The sequence below is a fragment of the Equus asinus genome, chromosome 10 (genome assembly GCF_041296235.1).
Source record: "Equus asinus isolate D_3611 breed Donkey chromosome 10, EquAss-T2T_v2, whole genome shotgun sequence".
NCBI classification, from domain to species: domain Eukaryota; kingdom Metazoa; phylum Chordata; class Mammalia; order Perissodactyla; family Equidae; genus Equus; species Equus asinus.
This window is the reverse complement of record NC_091799.1, coordinates 1,236,839-1,261,068: the sequence shown is the minus strand read 5'-3', so window position 1 is coordinate 1,261,068 and position 24,230 is coordinate 1,236,839.

The window sequence follows — 24,230 nt, the reverse complement described above, 5'->3', positions numbered from 1 at the left end:
CTTTGGGGCCTCTCTCCCCCTTTGGAAACAAGGCGGCCCTTAGGTCCTGGTAGCTCTAGGCCTATGTAGCACAACCAGAACAGAAGTTCTACTTCAGCCAGGTCAGGCCTGCCAAGAAACTGCGTTTCACAGGCCTTTCCAAGACATGTTCTCTTAGGCTGTAAGAGCACTGGGCAGAGCCAGCTGTTTCTTAGCTTCCCGAAGAGCTGGGAGCAAGATGCTTTGGGTCCACTCTCCGTCTTTGGAAACAAGGCAGCCCTTTGGGCCTGGCAGCTCTAGGGTAATGGAGCACACACAGAGCAGAAGTTCTACTTCAGCCAGATCAGGCCTGCCAGGAAACTGCGTTTCACAGGCCTTGGGAAGAGATGTTCCCGGTAGGCTGTAAGAGCACTGGGCAGAGCCAGTTGTTTCTTACCTTCCTGAAAAGCTGGAAGCAAGATGCTTGGGACCCCTCTGCCCGTTTGGGAACAAGGCAGCCTTTTGGGTCGGGAAGCTCTAGGCCAATGGAGCACACGCAGAGCAGGAGTTCTACTTCAGCCTGATCAGGCCTGCAAAGAAACAGCGTTTGACAGGCCTTGGTAAGAGATGTTCCCGGTAGGTGTAAGAGCACTGGGCAGAGCCAGTTGTTTCTTAGCTTCGCAAAGACCGGGAAGCAAGATGCTTTGGGCCTCTCTGCCCCTTGGAAACAGGGCAGCACTTTGGGCCTGGCAGCTCTAGGGCAATGGAGCACACCCAGAGCCGGAGTTCTACTTCAGCCAGATGAGGCCTGCCAAGAAACTGCGTTTCACAGGCCTTTCAAAGACATGTTCCCGGTAGGCTGTAAGAGCACGGGCCAGAGCGAGTTGGTTCTTAGCTTCCCAGAGAGCTGGAAGCAAGATGCTTTGGGGCCTCTCTGCCCCTTTGGAAACAAGGCAGCACCTTGGGCCTGGCAGCTCTAGGGCAATGGAGCACACCCAGAGCAGAAGTTCTACTTCAGCCAGATCAGGCCTGCCAGGAAACTGCGTTTCACAGGCCTTGGTAAGAGATGTTCCCGGTAGGCTGTAAGAGCACTGGGCAACGCCAGATGTTTCTTAGCTTCCCGAAGAGCTGGAAGCAAGATGCTTTGGTGCCACTCTCTCACTTTGGAATCAAGGCAGCCCTTTGGGCCAGGTAGCTCTAGGCCAGTGGAGCACACCCAGAGCAGAAGTTCTACTTCGGCCAGTTCAGGCCACCAACAAACTGCGTTTCACAGGCCTTGGTAAGAGATGTTCCCGGTAGGCTGTAAGATCACTGGGCAACGCCAGATGTTTCTTAGCTTCCCGAAGAGCTGGAAGCAAGATGCTTTGGGGCCTCTCATCCCCTTTGCAAACAAGGCGGCCCTTTGGGCCAGGCAGCTCTAGGCCAATGCAGCACACCCAGAGCAGAAGTTCTACTTCAGCTAGATCAGGCCACCAACAAAGTGCATTTCACAGGCCTTGGTAAGAGATTGTCTCTTAGGCTGTAAGAGCACTGGGCAGAGCCAGTTGTTTCTTAGCTTCCCAAAGAGCTGGAAGCAAGATGCTTTGGGGGCTCCCTGCCCCTTTGCCAACAAGGCCGACCTTTGGGCCTTTCAGCTCTAGGCCAATGGAGCACACCCAGAGCAGAAGTTCTACCTCAGCCAGATAAGGCCTGCCAAGAAACTGCGTTTCAAAGGCTTTGGTAAGAGATGTTGCCGGTACTCTGTTAGAGCACTGGGCAGAGACAGTTGTTTCTTAGCTTCCCAAAGAGCTGGAAGCAAGATGCTTTGGGGCCTCTCTGCCCCTTTGCAAACAAGGCATCCCTTTGGGCCTTTCAGCTCTAGGCCAATGGAGCACACCCAGAGCAGAAGTCCTACTTCAGCCAGATCAGGCCTGCCAAGGAACTGCGTTTCAGAGGCCTTTGTATGTGACGTTCCCGGTAGGCTGTGAGAGCACGGTGCAGAGCCAGTTGTTTCCTTGTTTCCCAAACAGCTGGAAGCAAGACGCTTTGGGGCCTCTCTGCCCCTTTGGAAACAAGGCAGCACGTTGGGTCTGGCAGCTCTAGGGCAATGGAGCACAACCAGAGCAGAAGTTCTACTTCTTCCAGATCAGGCCTGCCTAGACAGTGCGTTTCACAGGCCTTGATAAGAGATGTTCTCTTAGGCTATAAGAGCACAGGGCACAGCCAGTTGTTTCTTAGCTTCCCAAGAGGTGGAAGCAAGATGCTTTGGGGCCTCTCTCCCCCTTTGGAAACAAGGCAGCCCTTTTGGCCTTTCATCTCTAGGGCAATGGAGCACACCCAGAGCAGAAGTTCTACCTCAGCCAGATCAGGCCTGCCAAGAAACTGCTTTTCACAGGCCTTCGTAAGAGGTGTTCCCGGAAGGCTGTAAGAGTACCTGGCAGAGCGAGTTGTTTCTTAGCTTCAAAAACAGCTGGAAGCAACATGATTTGGGGCCTCTCTCCCCCTTTGGAAACAAAGCAGCCTTTGTGCCTGGCAGCTCTAGGCCAAAGTAGCACACCCAGAGCACAAGTTCTACCTCAGCCAGATAAGGCCTGTCAAGAAGCTGCGTTTCACAGGCCTTTGTATGTGACGTTCCCGGTTGGCTTTGAGAGCACTGTGCAGAGCCAGTTGTTTCAGCTTCCCAGAGAGCAGGAAGCAAGATGCTTTGGGGCCTCTCTCACACTTTGGAAATAAAGGCAGCCCTTTGGGCCTGGCAGCCCTAGGCCAATGGAGTACACCCAGAGCAGAAGTTCTACCTCAGCCAGATCAGGCCTTCCAAGAAACTGCGTCTCACAGGCCTTTCTCTGTCACATTGCCGGTAGGCTGTGAGAGCACTGTGCAGAGCCAGTTGTTTCTTAGCTTCCCAAAGATTTGGAAGCAAGATACTTTGGGGATTCTCAGCCCCTTTGGAAACAAGGCGGCCCTTTGGGCCTGGCAGCTCTAGGCCAAAGTAGCACGCCCAGAGCAGGAGTTCTACTTCAGCCAGATCAGGCCTGCCAAGAAACTGCGTTTCACAGGCCTTGGGAAGAGATGTTCCCGGTAGGCTGTAAGAGCACTGGGCAGAGCCAGTTGTTTCTTACCTTCCTGAAAAGCTGGAAGCAAGATGCTTGGGACCCCTCTGCCCGTTTGGGAACAAGGCAGCCTTTTGGGTCGGGAAGCTCTAGGCCAATGGAGCACACGCAGAGCAGGAGTTCTACTTCAGCCTGATCAGGCCTGCAAAGAAACAGCGTTTGACAGGCCTTGGTAAGAGATGTTCCCGGTAGGTGTAAGAGCACTGGGCAGAGCCAGTTGTTTCTTAGCTTCGCAAAGACCGGGAAGCAAGATGCTTTGGGCCTCTCTGCCCCTTGGAAACAGGGCAGCACTTTGGGCCTGGCAGCTCTAGGGCAATGGAGCACACCCAGAGCCGGAGTTCTACTTCAGCCCGATGAGGCCTGCCAAGAAACTGCGTTTCACAGGCCTTTCAAAGACATGTTCCTGGTAGGCTGTAAGAGCACGGGCCAGAGCGAGTTGGTTCTTAGCTTCCCAGAGAGCTGGAAGCAAGATGCTTTGGGGCCTCTCTGCCCCTTTGGAAACAAGGCAGCACCTTGGGCCTGGCAGCTCTAGGGCAATGGAGCACACCCAGAGCAGAAGTTCTACTTCAGCCAGATCAGGCCTGCCAGGAAACTGCGTTTCACAGGCCTTGGTAAGAGATGTTCCCGGTAGGCTGTAAGAGCACTGGGCAACGCCAGATGTTTCTTAGCTTCCCGAAGAGCTGGAAGCAAGATGCTTTGGTGCCACTCTCTCACTTTGGAATCAAGGCAGCCCTTTGGGGCAGGTAGCTCTAGGCCAGTGGAGCACACCCAGAGCAGAAGTTCTACTTCGGCCAGTTCAGGCCACCAACAAACTGCGTTTCACAGGCCTTGGTAAGAGATGTTCCCGGTAGGCTGTAAGATCACTGGGCAACGCCAGATGCTTCTTAGCTTCCCGAAGAGCTGGAAGCAAGATGCTTTGGGGCCTCTCATCCCCTTTGCAAACAAGGCGGCCCTTTGGGCCAGGCAGCTCTAGGCCAATGGAGCACACCCAGAGCAGAAGTTCCACTTCAGCTAGATCAGGCCACCAACAAAGTGCGTTTCACAGGCCTTGGTAAGAGATTTTCTCGTAGGCTGTAAGAGCACTGGGCAGAGCCAGTTGTTTCTTAGCTTCCCAAAGAGCTGGAAGCAAGATGCTTTGGGGGCTCCCTGCCCCTTTGCCAACAAGGCCGACCTTTGGGCCTTTCAGCTCTAGGCCAATGGAGCACACCCAGAGCAGAAGTTCTACCTCAGCCAGATAAGGCCTACCAAGAAACTGCGTTTCAAAGGCTTTGGTAAGAGATGTTGCCGGTACTCTGTTAGAGCACTGGGCAGAGACAGTTGTTTCTTAGCTTCCCAAAGAGCTGGAAGCAAGATGCTTTGGGGCCTCTCTGCCCCTTTGCAAACAAGGCATCCCTTTGGGCCTTTCAGCTCTAGGCCAATGGAGCACACCCAGAGCAGAAGTCCTACTTCAGCCAGATCAGGCCTGCCAAGGAACTGCGTTTCAGAGGCCTTTGTATGTGACGTTCCCGGTAGGCTGTGAGAGCACGGTGCAGAGCCAGTTGTTTCCTTGTTTCCCAAACAGCTGGAAGCAAGACGCTTTGGGGCCTCTCTGCCCCTTTGGAAACAAGGCAGCACGTTGGGTCTGGCAGCTCTAGGGCAATGGAGCACAACCAGAGCAGAAGTTCTACTTCTTCCAGATCAGGCCTGCCTAGACAGTGCGTTTCACAGGCCTTGATAAGAGATGTTCTCTTAGGCTATAAGAGCACTGGGCACAGCCAGTTGTTTCTTAGCTTCCCAAGAGGTGGAAGCAAGATGCTTTGGGGCCTCTCTCCCCCTTTGGAAACAAGGCAGCCCTTTTGGCCTTTCATCTCTAGGGCAATGGAGCACACCCAGAGCAGAAGTTCTACCTCAGCCAGATCAGGCCTGCCAAGAAACTGCTTTTCACAGGCCTTCGTAAGAGGTGTTCCCGGAAGGCTGTAAGAGTACCTGGCAGAGCGAGTTGTTTCTTAGCTTCAAAAACAGCTGGAAGCAACATGATTTGGGGCCTCTCTCCCCCTTTGGAAACAAAGCAGCCTTTGTGCCTGGCAGCTCTAGGCCAAAGTAGCACACCCAGAGCACAAGTTCTACCTCAGCCAGATAAGGCCTGTCAAGAAGCTGCGTTTCACAGGCCTTTGTATGTGACGTTCCCGGTTGGCTTTGAGAGCACTGTGCAGAGCCAGTTGTTTTAGCTTCCCAGAGAGCAGGAAGCAAGATGCTTTGGGGCCTCTCTCAGACTTTGGAAATAAAGGCAGCCCTTTGGGCCTGGCAGCCCTAGGCCAATGGAGTACACCCAGAGCAGAAGTTCTACCTCAGCCAGATCAGGCCTTCCAAGAAACTGCGTCTCACAGGCCTTTCTCTGTCACGTTGCCGGTAGGCTGTGAGAGCACTGTGCAGAGCCAGTTGTTTTTTAGCTTCCCAAAGTGCTGGAGGCAAGATGCTTTGGGGCCTCTCTCCCCCTTTGGAAACAAGGCGGCCCTTAGGTCCTGGTAGCTCTAGGCCTATGTAGCACAACCAGAACAGAAGTTCTACTTCAGCCAGGTCAGGCCTGCCAAGAAACTGCGTTTCACAGGCCTTTCAAAGACATGTTCTCTTAGGCTGTAAGAGCACTGGGCAGAGCCAGCTGTTTCTTAGCTTCCCGAAGAGCTGGGAGCAAGATGCTTTGGGTCCACTCTCCGTCTTTGGAAACAAGGCAGACCTTTGGGCCTGGCAGCTCTAGGGCAATGGAGCACACCCAGAGCAGAAGTTCTACTTCAGCCAGATCAGGCCTGCCAGGAAACTGCGTTTCACAGGCCTTGGTAGGAGATGTTCCCGGTAGGCTGTAAGAGCACTGGGCAACGCCAGATGTTTCTTAGCTTCCCGAAGAGCTGGAAGCAAGATGCTTTGGTGCCACTCTCTCACTTTGGAATCAAGGCAGCCCTTTGGGGCAGGTAGCTCTAGGCCAGTGGAGCACACCCAGAGCAGAAGTTCTACTTCGGCCAGTTCAGGCCACCAACAAACTGCGTTTCACAGGCCTTGGTAAGAGATGTTCCCGGTAGGCTGTAAGATCACTGGGCAACGCCAGATGCTTCTTAGCTTCCCGAAGAGCTGGAAGCAAGATGCTTTGGGGCCTCTCATCCCCTTTGCAAACAAGGCGGCCCTTTGGGCCAGGCAGCTCTAGGCCAATGGAGCACACCCAGAGCAGATGTTCTACTTCAGCTAGATCAGGCCACCAACAAAGTGCGTTTCACGGGCCTTGGTAAGAGATTTTCTCGTAGGCTGTAAGAGCACTGGGCAGAGCCAGTTGTTTCTTAGCTTCCCAAAGAGCTGGAAGCAAGATGCTTTGGGGGCTCCCTGCCCCTTTGCCAACAAGGCCGACCTTTGGGCCTTTCAGCTCTAGGCCAATGGAGCACACCCAGAGCAGAAGTTCTACCTCAGCCAGATAAGGCCTGCCAAGAAACTGCGTTTCAAAGGCTTTGGTAAGAGATGTTGCCGGTACTCTGTTAGAGCACTGGGCAGAGACAGTTGTTTCTTAGCTTCCCAAAGAGCTGGAAGCAAGATGCTTTGGGGCCTCTCTGCCCCTTTGCAAACAAGGCATCCCTTTGGGCCTTTCAGCTCTAGGCCAATGGAGCACACCCAGAGCAGAAGTCCTACTTCAGCCAGATCAGGCCTGCCAAGGAACTGCGTTTCAGAGGCCTTTGTATGTGACGTTCCCGGTAGGCTGTGAGAGCACGGTGCAGAGCCAGTTGTTTCCTTGTTTCCCAAACAGCTGGAAGCAAGACGCTTTGGGGCCTCTCTGCCCCTTTGGAAACAAGGCAGCACGTTGGGTCTGGCAGCTCTAGGGCAATGGAGCACAACCAGAGCAGAAGTTCTACTTCTTCCAGATCAGGCCTGCCTAGACAGTGCGTTTCACAGGCCTTGATAAGAGATGTTCTCTTAGGCTATAAGAGCACTGGGCACAGCCAGTTGTTTCTTAGCTTCCCAAGAGGTGGAAGCAAGATGCTTTGGGGCCTCTCTCCCCCTTTGGAAACAAGGCAGCCCTTTTGGCCTTTCATCTCTAGGGCAATGGAGCACACCCAGAGCAGAAGTTCTACCTCAGCCAGATCAGGCCTGCCAAGAAACTGCTTTTCACAGGCCTTCGTAAGAGGTGTTCCCGGAAGGCTGTAAGAGTACCTGGCAGAGCGAGTTGTTTCTTAGCTTCAAAAACAGCTGGAAGCAACATGATTTGGGGCCTCTCTCCCCCTTTGGAAACAAAGCAGCCTTTGTGCCTGGCAGCTCTAGGCCAAAGTAGCACACCCAGAGCACAAGTTCTACCTCAGCCAGATAAGGCCTGTCAAGAAGCTGCGTTTCACAGGCCTTTGTATGTGACGTTCCCGGTTGGCTTTGAGAGCACTGTGCAGAGCCAGTTGTTTTAGCTTCCCAGAGAGCAGGAAGCAAGATGCTTTGGGGCCTCTCTCACACTTTGGAAATAAAGGCAGCCCTTTGGGCCTGGCAGCCCTAGGCCAATGGAGTACACCCAGAGCAGAAGTTCTACCTCAGCCAGATCAGGCCTTCCAAGAAACTGCGTCTCACAGGCCTTTCTCTGTCACGTTGCCGGTAGGCTGTGAGAGCACTGTGCAGAGCCAGTTGTTTTTTAGCTTCCCAAAGTGCTGGAGGCAAGATGCTTTGGGGCCTCTCTCCCCCTTTGGGAACAAGGCGGCCCTTAGGTCCTGGTAGCTCTAGGCCTATGTAGCACAACCAGAACAGAAGTTCTACTTCAGCCAGGTCAGGCCTGCCAAGAAACTGCGTTTCACAGGCCTTTCCAAGACATGTTCTCTTAGGCTGTAAGAGCACTGGGCAGAGCCAGCTGTTTCTTAGCTTCCCGAAGAGCTGGGAGCAAGATGCTTTGGGTCCACTCTCCGTCTTTGGAAACAAGGCAGACCTTTGGGCCTGGCAGCTCTAGGGCAATGGAGCACACCCAGAGCAGAAGTTCTACTTCAGCCAGATCAGGCCTGCCAGGAAACTGCGTTTCACAGGCCTTGGTAGGAGATGTTCCCGGTAGGCTGTAAGAGCACTGGGCAACGCCAGATGTTTCTTAGCTTCCCGAAGAGCTGGAAGCAAGATGCTTTGGTGCCACTCTCTCACTTTGGAATCAAGGCAGCCCTTTGGGCCAGGTAGCTCTAGGCCAGTGGAGCACACCCAGAGCAGAAGTTCTACTTCGGCCAGTTCAGGCCACCAACAAACTGCGTTTCACAGGCCTTGGTAAGAGATGTTCCCGGTAGGCTGTAAGATCACTGGGCAACGCCAGATGCTTCTTAGCTTCCCGAAGAGCTGGAAGCAAGATGCTTTGGGGCCTCTCATCCCCTTTGCAAACAAGGCGGCCCTTTGGGCCAGGCAGCTCTAGGCCAATGGAGCACACCCAGAGCAGATGTTCTACTTCAGCTAGATCAGGCCACCAACAAAGTGCGTTTCACGGGCCTTGGTAAGAGATTTTCTCGTAGGCTGTAAGAGCACTGGGCAGAGCCAGTTGTTTCTTAGCTTCCCAAAGAGCTGGAAGCAAGATGCTTTGGGGGCTCCCTGCCCCTTTGCCAACAAGGCCGACCTTTGGGCCTTTCAGCTCTAGGCCAATGGAGCACACCCAGAGCAGAAGTTCTACCTCAGCCAGATAAGGCCTGCCAAGAAACTGCGTTTCAAAGGCTTTGGTAAGAGATGTTGCCGGTACTCTGTTAGAGCACTGGGCAGAGACAGTTGTTTCTTAGCTTCCCAAAGAGCTGGAAGCAAGATGCTTTGGGGCCTCTCTGCCCCTTTGCAAACAAGGCATCCCTTTGGGCCTTTCAGCTCTAGGCCAATGGAGCACACCCAGAGCAGAAGTCCTACTTCAGCCAGATCAGGCCTGCCAAGGAACTGCGTTTCAGAGGCCTTTGTATGTGACGTTCCCGGTAGGCTGTGAGAGCACGGTGCAGAGCCAGTTGTTTCCTTGTTTCCCAAACAGCTGGAAGCAAGACGCTTTGGGGCCTCTCTGCCCCTTTGGAAACAAGGCAGCACGTTGGGTCTGGCAGCTCTAGGGCAATGGAGCACAACCAGAGCAGAAGTTCTACTTCTTCCAGATCAGGCCTGCCTAGACAGTGCGTTTCACAGGCCTTGATAAGAGATGTTCTCTTAGGCTATAAGAGCACTGGGCACAGCCAGTTGTTTCTTAGCTTCCCAAGAGGTGGAAGCAAGATGCTTTGGGGCCTCTCTCCCCCTTTGGAAACAAGGCAGCCCTTTTGGCCTTTCATCTCTAGGGCAATGGAGCACACCCAGAGCAGAAGTTCTACCTCAGCCAGATCAGGCCTGCCAAGAAACTGCTTTTCACAGGCCTTCGTAAGAGGTGTTCCCGGAAGGCTGTAAGAGTACCTGGCAGAGCGAGTTGTTTCTTAGCTTCAAAAACAGCTGGAAGCAACATGATTTGGGGCCTCTCTCCCCCTTTGGAAACAAAGCAGCCTTTGTGCCTGGCAGCTCTAGGCCAAAGTAGCACACCCAGAGCACAAGTTCTACCTCAGCCAGATAAGGCCTGTCAAGAAGCTGCGTTTCACAGGCCTTTGTATGTGACGTTCCCGGTTGGCTTTGAGAGCACTGTGCAGAGCCAGTTGTTTTAGCTTCCCAGAGAGCAGGAAGCAAGATGCTTTGGGGCCTCTCTCAGACTTTGGAAATAAAGGCAGCCCTTTGGGCCTGGCAGCCCTAGGCCAATGGAGTACACCCAGAGCAGAAGTTCTACCTCAGCCAGATCAGGCCTTCCAAGAAACTGCGTCTCACAGGCCTTTCTCTGTCACGTTGCCGGTAGGCTGTGAGAGCACTGTGCAGAGCCAGTTGTTTTTTAGCTTCCCAAAGTGCTGGAGGCAAGATGCTTTGGGGCCTCTCTCCCCCTTTGGAAACAAGGCGGCCCTTAGGTCCTGGTAGCTCTAGGCCTATGTAGCACAACCAGAACAGAAGTTCTACTTCAGCCAGGTCAGGCCTGCCAAGAAACTGCGTTTCACAGGCCTTTCAAAGACATGTTCTCTTAGGCTGTAAGAGCACTGGGCAGAGCCAGCTGTTTCTTAGCTTCCCGAAGAGCTGGGAGCAAGATGCTTTGGGTCCACTCTCCGTCTTTGGAAACAAGGCAGCCCTTTGGGCCTGGCAGCTCTAGGGCAATGGAGCACACACAGAGCAGAAGTTCTACTTCAGCCAGATCAGGCCTGCCAGGAAACTGCGTTTCACAGGCCTTGGGAAGAGATGTTCCCGGTAGGCTGTAAGAGCACTGGGCAGAGCCAGTTGTTTCTTACCTTCCTGAAAAGCTGGAAGCAAGATGCTTGGGACCCCTCTGCCCGTTTGGGAACAAGGCAGCCTTTTGGGTCGGGAAGCTCTAGGCCAATGGAGCACACGCAGAGCAGGAGTTCTACTTCAGCCTGATCAGGCCTGCAAAGAAACAGCGTTTGACAGGCCTTGGTAAGAGATGTTCCCGGTAGGTGTAAGAGCACTGGGCAGAGCCAGTTGTTTCTTAGCTTCGCAAAGACCGGGAAGCAAGATGCTTTGGGCTTCTCTGCCCCTTGGAAACAGGGCAGCACTTTGGGCCTGGCAGCTCTAGGGCAATGGAGCACACCCAGAGCCGGAGTTCTACTTCAGCCAGATGAGGCCTGCCAAGAAACTGCGTTTCACAGGCCTTTCAAAGACATGTTCCCGGTAGGCTGTAAGAGCACGGGCCAGAGCGAGTTGGTTCTTAGCTTCCCAGAGAGCTGGAAGCAAGATGCTTTGGGGCCTCTCTGCCCCTTTGGAAACAAGGCAGCACCTTGGGCCTGGCAGCTCTAGGGCAATGGAGCACACCCAGAGCAGAAGTTCTACTTCAGCCAGATCAGGCCTGCCAGGAAACTGCGTTTCACAGGCCTTGGTAAGAGATGTTCCCGGTAGGCTGTAAGAGCACTGGGCAACGCCAGATGTTTCTTAGCTTCCCGAAGAGCTGGAAGCAAGATGCTTTGGTGCCACTCTCTCACTTTGGAATCAAGGCAGCCCTTTGGGCCAGGTAGCTCTAGGCCAGTGGAGCACACCCAGAGCAGAAGTTCTACTTCGGCCAGTTCAGGCCACCAACAAACTGCGTTTCACAGGCCTTGGTAAGAGATGTTCCCGGTAGGCTGTAAGATCACTGGGCAACGCCAGATGTTTCTTAGCTTCCCGAAGAGCTGGAAGCAAGATGCTTTGGGGCCTCTCATCCCCTTTGCAAACAAGGCGGCCCTTTGGGCCAGGCAGCTCTAGGCCAATGCAGCACACCCAGAGCAGAAGTTCTACTTCAGCTAGATCAGGCCACCAACAAAGTGCATTTCACAGGCCTTGGTAAGAGATTGTCTCTTAGGCTGTAAGAGCACTGGGCAGAGCCAGTTGTTTCTTAGCTTCCCAAAGAGCTGGAAGCAAGATGCTTTGGGGGCTCCCTGCCCCTTTGCCAACAAGGCCGACCTTTGGGCCTTTCAGCTCTAGGCCAATGGAGCACACCCAGAGCAGAAGTTCTACCTCAGCCAGATAAGGCCTGCCAAGAAACTGCGTTTCAAAGGCTTTGGTAAGAGATGTTGCCGGTACTCTGTTAGAGCACTGGGCAGAGACAGTTGTTTCTTAGCTTCCCAAAGAGCTGGAAGCAAGATGCTTTGGGGCCTCTCTGCCCCTTTGCAAACAAGGCATCCCTTTGGGCCTTTCAGCTCTAGGCCAATGGAGCACACCCAGAGCAGAAGTCCTACTTCAGCCAGATCAGGCCTGCCAAGGAACTGCGTTTCAGAGGCCTTTGTATGTGACGTTCCCGGTAGGCTGTGAGAGCACGGTGCAGAGCCAGTTGTTTCCTTGTTTCCCAAACAGCTGGAAGCAAGACGCTTTGGGGCCTCTCTGCCCCTTTGGAAACAAGGCAGCACGTTGGGTCTGGCAGCTCTAGGGCAATGGAGCACAACCAGAGCAGAAGTTCTACTTCTTCCAGATCAGGCCTGCCTAGACAGTGCGTTTCACAGGCCTTGATAAGAGATGTTCTCTTAGGCTATAAGAGCACAGGGCACAGCCAGTTGTTTCTTAGCTTCCCAAGAGGTGGAAGCAAGATGCTTTGGGGCCTCTCTCCCCCTTTGGAAACAAGGCAGCCCTTTTGGCCTTTCATCTCTAGGGCAATGGAGCACACCCAGAGCAGAAGTTCTACCTCAGCCAGATCAGGCCTGCCAAGAAACTGCTTTTCACAGGCCTTCGTAAGAGGTGTTCCCGGAAGGCTGTAAGAGTACCTGGCAGAGCGAGTTGTTTCTTAGCTTCAAAAACAGCTGGAAGCAACATGATTTGGGGCCTCTCTCCCCCTTTGGAAACAAAGCAGCCTTTGTGCCTGGCAGCTCTAGGCCAAAGTAGCACACCCAGAGCACAAGTTCTACCTCAGCCAGATAAGGCCTGTCAAGAAGCTGCGTTTCACAGGCCTTTGTATGTGACGTTCCCGGTTGGCTTTGAGAGCACTGTGCAGAGCCAGTTGTTTCAGCTTCCCAGAGAGCAGGAAGCAAGATGCTTTGGGGCCTCTCTCACACTTTGGAAATAAAGGCAGCCCTTTGGGCCTGGCAGCCCTAGGCCAATGGAGTACACCCAGAGCAGAAGTTCTACCTCAGCCAGATCAGGCCTTCCAAGAAACTGCGTCTCACAGGCCTTTCTCTGTCACATTGCCGGTAGGCTGTGAGAGCACTGTGCAGAGCCAGTTGTTTCTTAGCTTCCCAAAGATTTGGAAGCAAGATACTTTGGGGATTCTCAGCCCCTTTGGAAACAAGGCGGCCCTTTGGGCCTGGCAGCTCTAGGCCAAAGTAGCACGCCCAGAGCAGGAGTTCTACTTCAGCCAGATCAGGCCTGCCAAGAAACTGCGTTTCACAGGCCTTGGGAAGAGATGTTCCCGGTAGGCTGTAAGAGCACTGGGCAGAGCCAGTTGTTTCTTACCTTCCTGAAAAGCTGGAAGCAAGATGCTTGGGACCCCTCTGCCCGTTTGGGAACAAGGCAGCCTTTTGGGTCGGGAAGCTCTAGGCCAATGGAGCACACGCAGAGCAGGAGTTCTACTTCAGCCTGATCAGGCCTGCAAAGAAACAGCGTTTGACAGGCCTTGGTAAGAGATGTTCCCGGTAGGTGTAAGAGCACTGGGCAGAGCCAGTTGTTTCTTAGCTTCGCAAAGACCGGGAAGCAAGATGCTTTGGGCCTCTCTGCCCCTTGGAAACAGGGCAGCACTTTGGGCCTGGCAGCTCTAGGGCAATGGAGCACACCCAGAGCCGGAGTTCTACTTCAGCCCGATGAGGCCTGCCAAGAAACTGCGTTTCACAGGCCTTTCAAAGACATGTTCCTGGTAGGCTGTAAGAGCACGGGCCAGAGCGAGTTGGTTCTTAGCTTCCCAGAGAGCTGGAAGCAAGATGCTTTGGGGCCTCTCTGCCCCTTTGGAAACAAGGCAGCACCTTGGGCCTGGCAGCTCTAGGGCAATGGAGCACACCCAGAGCAGAAGTTCTACTTCAGCCAGATCAGGCCTGCCAGGAAACTGCGTTTCACAGGCCTTGGTAAGAGATGTTCCCGGTAGGCTGTAAGAGCACTGGGCAACGCCAGATGTTTCTTAGCTTCCCGAAGAGCTGGAAGCAAGATGCTTGGGTGCCACTCTCTCACTTTGGAATCAAGGCAGCCCTTTGGGGCAGGTAGCTCTAGGCCAGTGGAGCACACCCAGAGCAGAAGTTCTACTTCGGCCAGTTCAGGCCACCAACAAACTGCGTTTCACAGGCCTTGGTAAGAGATTTTCCCGGTAGGCTGTAAGAGCACTGGGCAACGCCAGATGTTTCTTAGCTTCCCGAGAGCTGGAAGCAAGATGCTTTGGGGCCTCTCATCCCCTTTGCAAACAAGGCGGCCCTTTGGGCCAGGCAGCTCTAGGCCAATGGAGCACACCCAGAGCAGAAGTTCTACTTCAGCTAGATCAGGCCACCAACAAAGTGCATTTCACAGGCCTTGGTAAGAGATTGTCTCTTAGGCTCTAAGAGCACTGGGCAGAGCCAGTTGTTTCTTAGCTTCCCAAAGAGCTGGAAGCAAGATGCTTTGGGGGCTCCCTGCCCCTTTGCCAACAAGGCCGACCTTTGGGCCTTTCAGCTCTAGGCCAATGGAGCACACCCAGAGCAGAAGTTCTACCTCAGCCAGATAAGGCCTGCCAAGAAACTGCGTTTCAAAGGCTTTGGTAAGAGATGTTGCCGGTACTCTGTTAGAGCACTGGGCAGAGACAGTTGTTTCTTAGCTTCCCAAAGAGCTGGAAGCAAGATGCTTTGGGGCCTCTCTGCCCCTTTGCAAACAAGGCATCCCTTTGGGCCTTTCAGCTCTAGGCCAATGGAGCACACCCAGAGCAGAAGTCCTACTTCAGCCAGATCAGGCCTGCCAAGGAACTGCGTTTCAGAGGCCTTTGTATGTGACGTTCCTGGTAGGCTGTGAGAGCACGGTGCAGAGCCAGTTGTTTCCTTGTTTCCCAAACAGCTGGAAGCAAGACGCTTTGGGGCCTCTCTGCCCCTTTGGAAACAAGGCAGCACGTTGGGTCTGGCAGCTCTAGGGCAATGGAGCACAACCAGAGCAGAAGTTCTACTTCTTCCAGATCAGGCCTGCCTAGACAGTGCGTTTCACAGGCCTTGATAAGAGATGTTCTCTTAGGCTATAAGAGCACTGGGCACAGCCAGTTGTTTCTTAGCTTCCCAAGAGGTGGAAGCAAGATGCTTTGGGGCCTCTCTCCCCCTTTGGAAACAAGGCAGCCCTTTTGGCCTTTCATGTCTAGGGCAATGGAGCACACCCAGAGCAGAAGTTCTACCTCAGCCAGATCAGGCCTGCCAAGAAACTGCTTTTCACAGGCCTTCGTAAGAGGTGTTCCCGGAAGGCTGTAAGAGTACCTGGCAGAGCGAGTTGTTTCTTAGCTTCAAAAACAGCTGGAAGCAACATGATTTGGGGCCTCTCTCCCCCTTTGGAAACAAAGCAGCCTTTGTGCCTGGCAGCTCTAGGCCAAAGTAGCACACCCTGAGCACAAGTTCTACCTCAGCCAGATAAGGCCTGTCAAGAAGCTGCGTTTCACAGGCCTTTGTATGTGACGTTCCCGGTTGGCTTTGAGAGCACTGTGCAGAGCCAGTTGTTTTAGCTTCCCAGAGAGCAGGAAGCAAGATGCTTTGGGGCCTCTCTCACGCTTTGGAAATAAAGGCAGCCCTTTGGGCCTGGCAGCCCTAGGCCAATGGAGTACACCCAGAGCAGAAGTTCTACCTCAGCCAGATCAGGCCTTCCAAGAAACTGCGTCTCACAGGCCTTTCTCTGTCACGTTGCCGGTAGGCTGTGAGAGCACTGTGCAGAGCCAGTTGTTTCTTAGCTTCCCAAAGATTTGGAAGCAAGATACTTTGGGGACTCTCAGCCCCTTTGGAAACAAGGCGGCCCTTTGGGCCTGGCAGCTCTAGGCCAAAGTAGCACGCCCAGAGCAGGAGTTCTACTTCAGCCAGATCAGGCCTGCCAAGAAACTGCGTTTCACAGGCCTTGGGAAGAGATGTTCCCGGTAGGCTGTAAGAGCACTGGGCAGAGCCAGTTGTTTCTTACCTTCCTGAAAAGCTGGAAGCAAGATGCTTGGGACCCCTCTGCCCGTTTGGGAACAAGGCAGCCTTTTGGGTCGGGAAGCTCTAGGCCAATGGAGCACACGCAGAGCAGGAGTTCTACTTCAGCCTGATCAGGCCTGCAAAGAAACAGCGTTTGACAGGCCTTGGTAAGAGATGTTCCCGGTAGGTGTAAGAGCACTGGGCAGAGCCAGTTGTTTCTTAGCTTCGCAAAGACCGGGAAGCAAGATGCTTTGGGCCTCTCTGCCCCTTGGAAACAGGGCAGCACTTTGGGCCTGGCAGCTCTAGGGCAATGGAGCACACCCAGAGCCGGACTTCTACTTCAGCCAGATGAGGCCTGCCAAGAAACTGCGTTTCACAGGCCTTTCAAAGACATGTTCCCGGTAGGCTGTAAGAGCACGGGCCAGAGCGAGTTGGTTCTTAGCTTCCCAGAGAGCTGGAAGCAAGATGCTTTGGGGCCTCTCTGCCCCTTTGGAAACAAGGCAGCACCTTGGGCCTGGCAGCTCTAGGGCAATGGAGCACACCCAGAGCAGAAGTTCTACTTCAGCCAGATCAGGCCTGCCAGGAAACTGCGTTTCACAGGCCTTGGTAAGAGATGTTCCCGGTAGGCTGTAAGAGCACTGGGCAACGCCAGATGTTTCTTAGCTTCCCGAAGAGCTGGAAGCAAGATGCTTTGGTGCCACTCTCTCACTTTGGAATCAAGGCAGCCCTTTGGGCCAGGTAGCTCTAGGCCAGTGGAGCACACCCAGAGCAGAAGTTCTACTTCGGCCAGTTCAGGCCACCAACAAACTGCGTTTCACAGGCCTTGGTAAGAGATGTTCCCGGTAGGCTGTAAGATCACTGGGCAACGCCAGATGTTTCTTAGCTTCCCGAAGAGCTGGAAGCAAGATGCTTTGGGGCCTCTCATCCCCTTTGCAAACAAGGCGGCCCTTTGGGCCAGGCAGCTCTAGGCCAATGCAGCACACCCAGAGCAGAAGTTCTACTTCAGCTAGATCAGGCCACCAACAAAGTGCATTTCACAGGCCTTGGTAAGAGATTGTCTCTTAGGCTGTAAGAGCACTGGGCAGAGCCAGTTGTTTCTTAGCTTCCCAAAGAGCTGGAAGCAAGATGCTTTGGGGGCTCCCTGCCCCTTTGCCAACAAGGCCGACCTTTGGGCCTTTCAGCTCTAGGCCAATGGAGCACACCCAGAGCAGAAGTTCTACCTCAGCCAGATAAGGCCTGCCAAGAAACTGCGTTTAAAAGGCTTTGGTAAGAGATGTTGCCGGTACTCTGTTAGAGCACTGGGCAGAGACAGTTGTTTCTTAGCTTCCCAAAGAGCTGGAAGCAAGATGCTTTGGGGCCTCTCTGCCCCTTTGCAAACAAGGCATCCCTTTGGGCCTTTCAGCTCTAGGCCAATGGAGCACACCCAGAGCAGAAGTCCTACTTCAGCCAGATCAGGCCTGCCAAGGAACTGCGTTTCAGAGGCCTTTGTATGTGACGTTCCCGGTAAGCTGTGAGAGCACGGTGCAGAGCCAGTTGTTTCCTTGTTTCCCAAACAGCTGGAAGCAAGACGCTTTGGGGCCTCTCTGCCCCTTTGGAAACAAGGCAGCACGTTGGGTCTGGCAGCTCTAGGGCAATGGAGCACAACCAGAGCAGAAGTTCTACTTCTTCCAGATCAGGCCTGCCTAGACAGTGCGTTTCACAGGCCTTGATAAGAGATGTTCTCTTAGGCTATAAGAGCACTGGGCACAGCCAGTTGTTTCTTAGCTTCCCAAGAGGTGGAAGCAAGATGCTTTGGGGCCTCTCTCCCCCTTTGGAAACAAGGCAGCCCTTTTGGCCTTTCATCTCTAGGGCAATGGAGCACACCCAGAGCAGAAGTTCTACCTCAGCCAGATCAGGCCTGCCAAGAAACTGCTTTTCACAGGCCTTCGTAAGAGGTGTTCCCGGAAGGCTGTAAGAGTACCTGGCAGAGCGAGTTGTTTCTTAGCTTCAAAAACAGCAGGAAGCAACATGATTTGGGGCCTCTCTCCCCCTTTGGAAACAAAGCAGCCTTTGTGCCTGGCAGCTCTAGGCCAAAGTAGCACACCCAGAGCACAAGTTCTACCTCAGCCAGATAAGGCCTGTCAAGAAGCTGCGTTTCACAGGCCTTTGTATGTGACGTTCCCGGTTGGCTTTGAGAGCACTGTGCAGAGCCAGTTGTTTCAGCTTCCCAGAGAGCAGGAAGCAAGATGCTTTGGGGCCTCTCTCACACTTTGGAAATAAAGGCAGCCCTTTGGGCCTGGCAGCCCTAGGCCAATGGAGTACACCCAGAGCAGAAGTTCTACCTCAGCCAGATCAGGCCTTCCAAGAAACTGCGTCTCACAGGCCTTTCTCTGTCACGTTGCCGGTAGGCTGTGAGAGCACTGTGCAGAGCCAGTTGTTTCTTAGCTTCCCAAAGATTTGGAAGCAAGATACTTTGGGGACTCTCAGCCCCTTTGGAAACAAGGCGGCCCTTTGGGCCTGGCAGCTCTAGGCCAAAGTAGCACGCCCAGAGCAGGAGTTCTACTTCAGCCAGATCAGGCCTGCCAAGAAACTGCGTTTCACAGGCCTTGGTAAGAGATGTTCCCGGTAGGCTGTGAGAGCACTGTGGAGAGCCAGTTGCTTTAGCTTCCCACAGAGCTGGAAGCAAGATGCTTTGGGGCCTCTCTCTCCCTTTGGACACAAGGCAGCCGTTTGGGCCTGGCAGCTCTAGGCCAATGGAGCACACCCACAGCAGAAGTTCTACTTCAGGCAGATCAGTCCTGCCCAGAAACTGCGTTTCACAGCCCTTGGTAAGAGATGTTCACGGTAGGCTGTGAGAGCACTGGGCAGAACCAGTTGTTTTTTAGCTTCCCAAAGTGCTGGAGGCAAGATGCTTTGGGGCCTCTCTCCCCCTTTGGAAACAAGGCAGCCCTTAGGTCCTGGTAGCTCTAGGCCTATGTAGCACAACCAGAACAGAAGTTCTACTTCAGCCAGGTCAGGCCTGCCAAGAAACTGCGTTTCACAGGCCTTTCAAAGACATGTTCTCTTAGGCTGTAAGAGCACTGGGCAGAGCCAGCTGTTTCTTAGCTTCCCGAAGAGCTGGGAGCAAGATGCTTTGGGTCCACTCTCCGTCTTTGGAAACAAGGCAGCCCTTTGGGCCTGGCAGCTCTAGGGCAATGGAGCACACCCAGAGCAGAAGTTCTACTTCAGCCAGATCAGGCCTGCCAGGAAACTGCATTTCACAGGCCTTGGTAAGAGATGTTCCCGGTAGGCTGTAAGAGCACTGGGCAGAGCCAGTTGTTTCTTACCTTCCTGAAAAGCTGGAAGCAAGATGCTTGGGACCCCTCTGCCCGTTTGGGAACAAGGCAGCCTTTTGGGTCGGGAAGCTCTAGGCCAATGGAGCACACGCAGAGCAGGAGTTCTACTTCAGCCTGATCAGGCCTGCAAAGAAACAGCGTTTGACAGGCCTTGGTAAGAGATGTTCCCGGTAGGCTGTAAGATCACTGGGCAACGCCAGATGTTTCTTAGCTTCCCGAAGAGCTGGAAGCAAGATGCTTTGGGCCTCTCTGCCCCTTGGAAACAGGGCAGCACTTTGGGCCTGGCAGCTCTAGGGCAATGGAGCACACCCAGAGCCGGAGTTCTACTTCAGCCAGATCATGCCTGCCAAGAAACTGCGTTTCACAGGCCTTTCAAAGACATGTTCCCGGTAGGCTGTAAGAGCACGGGCCAGAGCGAGTTGGTTCTTAGCTTCCCAGAGAGCTGGAAGCAAGATGCTTTGGGGCCTCTCTGCCCCTTAGGAAAGAAGGCAGCACCTTGGGCCTGGCAGCTCTAGGGCAATGGAGCACACCCAGAGCAGAAGTTCTACTTCAGCCAAATCAGGCCTGCCAGGAAACGGCGTTTCACAGGCCTTGGTAAGAGATGTTCCCGGTAGGCTGTAAGAGCACTGGGCAACGCCAGATGTTTCTTAGCTTCCCGAAGAGCTGGAAGCAAGATGCTTTGGTGCCACTCTCTCACTTTGGAATCAAGGCAGCCCTTTGGGGCAGGTAGCTCTAGGCCAGTGGAGCACATCCAGAGCAGAAGTTCTACTTCGGCCAGTTCAGGCCGCCAACAAACTGCGTTTCACAGGCCTTGGTAAGAGATGTTCCCGGTAGGCTGTAAGAGCACTGGGCAACGCCAGATGTTTCTTAGCTTCCCGAAGAGCTGGAAGCAAGATGCTTTGGGGCCTCTCATCCCCTTTGCAAACAAGGCGGCCCTTTGGGCCAGGCAGCTCTAGGCCAATGGAGCACACCCAGAGCAGAAGTTCTACTTCAGCTAGATCAGGCCACCAACAAAGTGCGTTTCACAGGCCTTGGTAAGAGATTTTCTCTTAGGCTGTAAGAGCACTGGGCAGAGCCAGTTCTTTCTTAGCTTCCCAAAGAGCTGGAAGCAAGATGCTTTGGGGGCTCCCTGCCCCTTTGCCAACAAGGCTGACCTTTGGGCCTTTCAGCTCTAGGCCAATGGAGCACACCCAGAGCAGAAGTTCTACCTCAGCCAGATCAGGCCTGCCAAGAAGCTGCTTTTCACGGGCCTTCGTAAGAGGTGTTCCCGGAAGGCTGTAAGAGTACCTGGCAGAGCGAGTTGTTTCTTAGCTTCAAAAACAGCTGGAAGCAACATGATTTGGGGCCTCTCTCCCCCTTTGGAAACAAAGCAGCCTTTGTGCCTGGCAGCTCTAGGCCAAAGTAGCACACCCAGAGCACAAGTTCTACCTCAGCCAGATAAGGCCTGTCAAGAAGCTGCGTTTCACAGGCCTTTGTATGTGACGTTCCCGGTTGGCTTTGAGAGCACTGTGCAGAGCCAGTTGTTTTAGCTTCCCAGAGAGCAGGAAGCAAGATGCTTTGGGGCCTCTCTCACACTTTGGAAATAAAGGCAGCCCTTTGGGCCTGGCAGCCCTCGGCCAATGGAGTACACCCAGAGCAGAAGTTCTACCTCAGCCAGATCAGGCCTTCCAAGAAACTGCGTCTCACAGGCCTTTCTCTGTCACGTTGCCGGTAGGCTGTGAGAGCACTGTGCAGAGCCAGTTGTTTCTTAGCTTCCCAAAGATTTGGAAGCAAGATACTTTGGGGACTCTCAGCCCCTTTGGAAACAAGGCGGCCCTTTGGGCCTGGCAGCTCTAGGCCAAAGTAGCACGCCCAGAGCAGGAGTTCTACTTCAGCCAGATCAGGCCTGCCAAGAAACTGCGTTTCACAGGCCTTGGTAAGAGATGTTCCCGGTAGGCTGTGAGAGCACTGTGGAGAGCCAGTTGCTTTAGCTTCCCACAGAGCTGGAAGCAAGATGCTTTGGGGCCTCTCTCTCCCTTTGGACACAAGGCAGCCGTTTGGGCCTGGCAGCTCTAGGCCAATGGAGCACACCCACAGCAGAAGTTCTACTTCAGGCAGATCAGTCCTGCCCAGAAACTGCGTTTCACAGCCCTTGGTAAGAGATGTTCACGGTAGGCTGTGAGAGCACTGGGCAGAACCAGTTGTTTTTTAGCTTCCCAAAGTGCTGGAGGCAAGATGCTTTGGGGCCTCTCTCCCCCTTTGGAAACAAGGCAGCCCTTAGGTCCTGGTAGCTCTAGGCCTATGTAGCACAACCAGAACAGAAGTTCTACTTCAGCCAGGTCAGGCCTGCCAAGAAACTGCGTTTCACAGGCCTTTCAAAGACATGTTCTCTTAGGCTGTAAGAGCACTGGGCAGAGCCAGCTGTTTCTTAGCTTCCCGAAGAGCTGGGAGCAAGATGCTTTGGGTCCACTCTCCGTCTTTGGAAACAAGGCAGCCCTTTGGGCCTGGCAGCTCTAGGGCAATGGAGCACACCCAGAGCAGAAGTTCTACTTCAGCCAGATCAGGCCTGCCAGGAAACTGCGTTTCACAGGCCTTGGTAAGAGATGTTCCCGGTAGGCTGTAAGAGCACTGGGCAGAGCCAGTTGTTTCTTACCTTCCTGAAAAGCTGGAAGCAAGATGCTTGGGACCCCTCTGCCCGTTTGGGAACAAGGCAGCCTTTTGGGTCGGGAAGCTCTAGGCCAATGGAGCACACGCAGAGCAGGAGTTCTACTTCAGCCTGATCAGGCCTGCAAAGAAACAGCGTTTGACAGGCCTTGGTAAGAGATGTTCCCGGTAGGCTGTAAGATCACTGGGCAACGCCAGATGTTTCTTAGCTTCCCGAAGAGCTGGAAGCAAGATGCTTTGGGCCTCTCTGCCCCTTGGAAACAGGGCAGCACTTTGGGCCTGGCAGCTCTAGGGCAATGGAGCACACCCAGAGCCGGAGTTCTACTTCAGCCAGATCATGCCTGCCAAGAAACTGCGTTTCACAGGCCTTTCAAAGACATGTTCCCGGTAGGCTGTAAGAGCACGGGCCAGAGCGAGTTGGTTCTTAGCTTCCCAGAGAGCTGGAAGCAAGATGCTTTGGGGCCTCTCTGCCCCTTAGGAAAGAAGGCAGCACCTTGGGCCTGGCAGCTCTAGGGCAATGGAGCACACCCAGAGCAGAAGTTCTACTTCAGCCAAATCAGGCCTGCCAGGAAACGGCGTTTCACAGGCCTTGGTAAGAGATGTTCCCGGTAGGCTGTAAGAGCACTGGGCAATGCCAGATGTTTCTTAGCTTCCCGAAGAGCTGGAAGCAAGATGCTTTGGTGCCACTCTCTCACTTTGGAATCAAGGCAGCCCTTTGGGGCAGGTAGCTCTAGGCCAGTGGAGCACACCCAGAGCAGAAGTTCTACTTCAGCTAGATCAGGCCACCAACAAAGTGCGTTTCACAGGCCTTGGTAAGAGATTTTCTCGTAGGCTGTAAGAGCCCTGGGCAGAGCCAGTTGTTTCTTAGCTTCCCAAATAGCTGGAAGCAAGATGCTTTGGGGGCTCCCTGCCCCTTTGCCAACAAGGCTGACCTTTGGGCCTTTCAGCTCTAGGCCAATGGAGCACACCCAGAGCAGAAGTTCTACCTCAGCCAGATCAGGCCTGCCAAGAAACTGCTTTTCACGGGCCTTCGTCAGAGGTGTTCCCGGAAGGCTGTAAGACTACCTGGCAGAGCGAGTTGTTTCTTAGCTTCAAAAACAGCTGGAAGCAACATGATTTGGGGCCTCTCTCCCCCTTTGGAAACAAAGCAGCCTTTGTGCCTGGCAGCTCTAGGCCAAAGTAGCACACCCAGAGCACAAGATCTACCTCAGCCAGATAAGGCCTATCAAGAAGCTGCGTTTCACAGGCCTTTGTATGTGACGTTCCCTGTTGGCTTTGAGAGCACTGTGCAGAGCCAGTTGTTTTAGCTTCCCAGAGAGCAGGAAGCAAGATGCTTTGGGGCCTCTCTCACACTTTGGAAATAAAGGCAGCCCTTTGGGCCTGGCAGCCCTAGGCCAATGGAGTACACCCAGAACAGAAGTTCTACCTCAGCCAGATCAGGCCTTCCAAGAAACTGCGTCTCACAGGCCTTTCTCTGTCACGTTGCCGGTAGGCTGTGAGAGCACTGTGCAGAGCCAGTTGTTTCTTAGCTTCCCAAAGATTTGGAAGCAAGATACTTTGGGGACTCTCAGCCCCTTTGGAAACAAGGCGGCCCTTTGGGCCTGGCAGCTCTTGGCCAAAGAAGCATGCCCAGAGCAGGAGTTCTACTTCAGCCAGATCAGGCCTGCCAAGAAACTGCGTTTCACAGGCCTTGGTAAGAGATGTTCCCTGTAGGCTGTGAGAGCACTGTGGAGAGCCAGTTGCTTTAGCTTCCCACAGAGCTGGAAGCAAGATGCTTTGGGGCCTCTCTCTCCCTTTGGACACAAGGCAGCCGTTTGGGCCTGGCAGCTCTAGGCCAATGGAGCACACCTACAGCAGAAGTTCTACTTCAGGCAGATCAGTCCTGCCCAGAAACTGCGTTTCACAGCCCTTGGTAAGAGATGTTCACGGTAGGCTGTGAGAGCACTGGGCAGAACCAGTTGTTTTTTAGCTTCCCAAAGCGCTGGAGGCAAGATGCTTTGGGGCCTCTCTGCCCCTTTGGAAAGAAGGCAGCACCTTGGGCCTGGCAGCTCTAGGGCATTGGAGCACACCCAGAGCAGAAGTTCTACTTCAGCCAAATCAGGCCAGCCAGGAAACGGCGTTTCACAGGCCTTGGTAAGAGATGTTCCCGGTAGGCTGTCAGAGCACTGGGCAACGCCAGATGTTTCTTAGCTTCCCGAAGAGCTGGAAGCAAGATGCTTTGGTGCCACTCTCTCACTTTGGAATCAAGGCAGCCCTTTGGGCCTGGCAGCTCTAGGCCAGTGGAGCACACCCAGAGCAGAAGTTCTACTTCGGCCAGTTCAGGCCACCAACAAACTGCGTTTCACAGGCGTTGGAAAGAGATGTTCCCGGTAGGCTGTGAGAGCACTGTGGAGAGCCAGTTGCTTTAGCTTCCCACAGAGCTGCAAGCAAGATGCTTTGGGGCCTCTCTCTCCCTTTGGACACAAGGCAGCCGTTTGGGCCTGGCAGCTCTAGGCCAATGGAGCACACCCACAGCAGAAGTTCTACTTCAGGCAGATCAGTCCTGCCCAGAAACTGCGTTTCACAGCCCTTGGTAAGAGATGTTCACGGTAGGCTGTGAGAGCACTGGGCAGAACCAGTTGTTTTTTAGCTTCCCAAAGTGCTGGAGGCAAGATGCTTTGGGGCCTCTCTCCCCC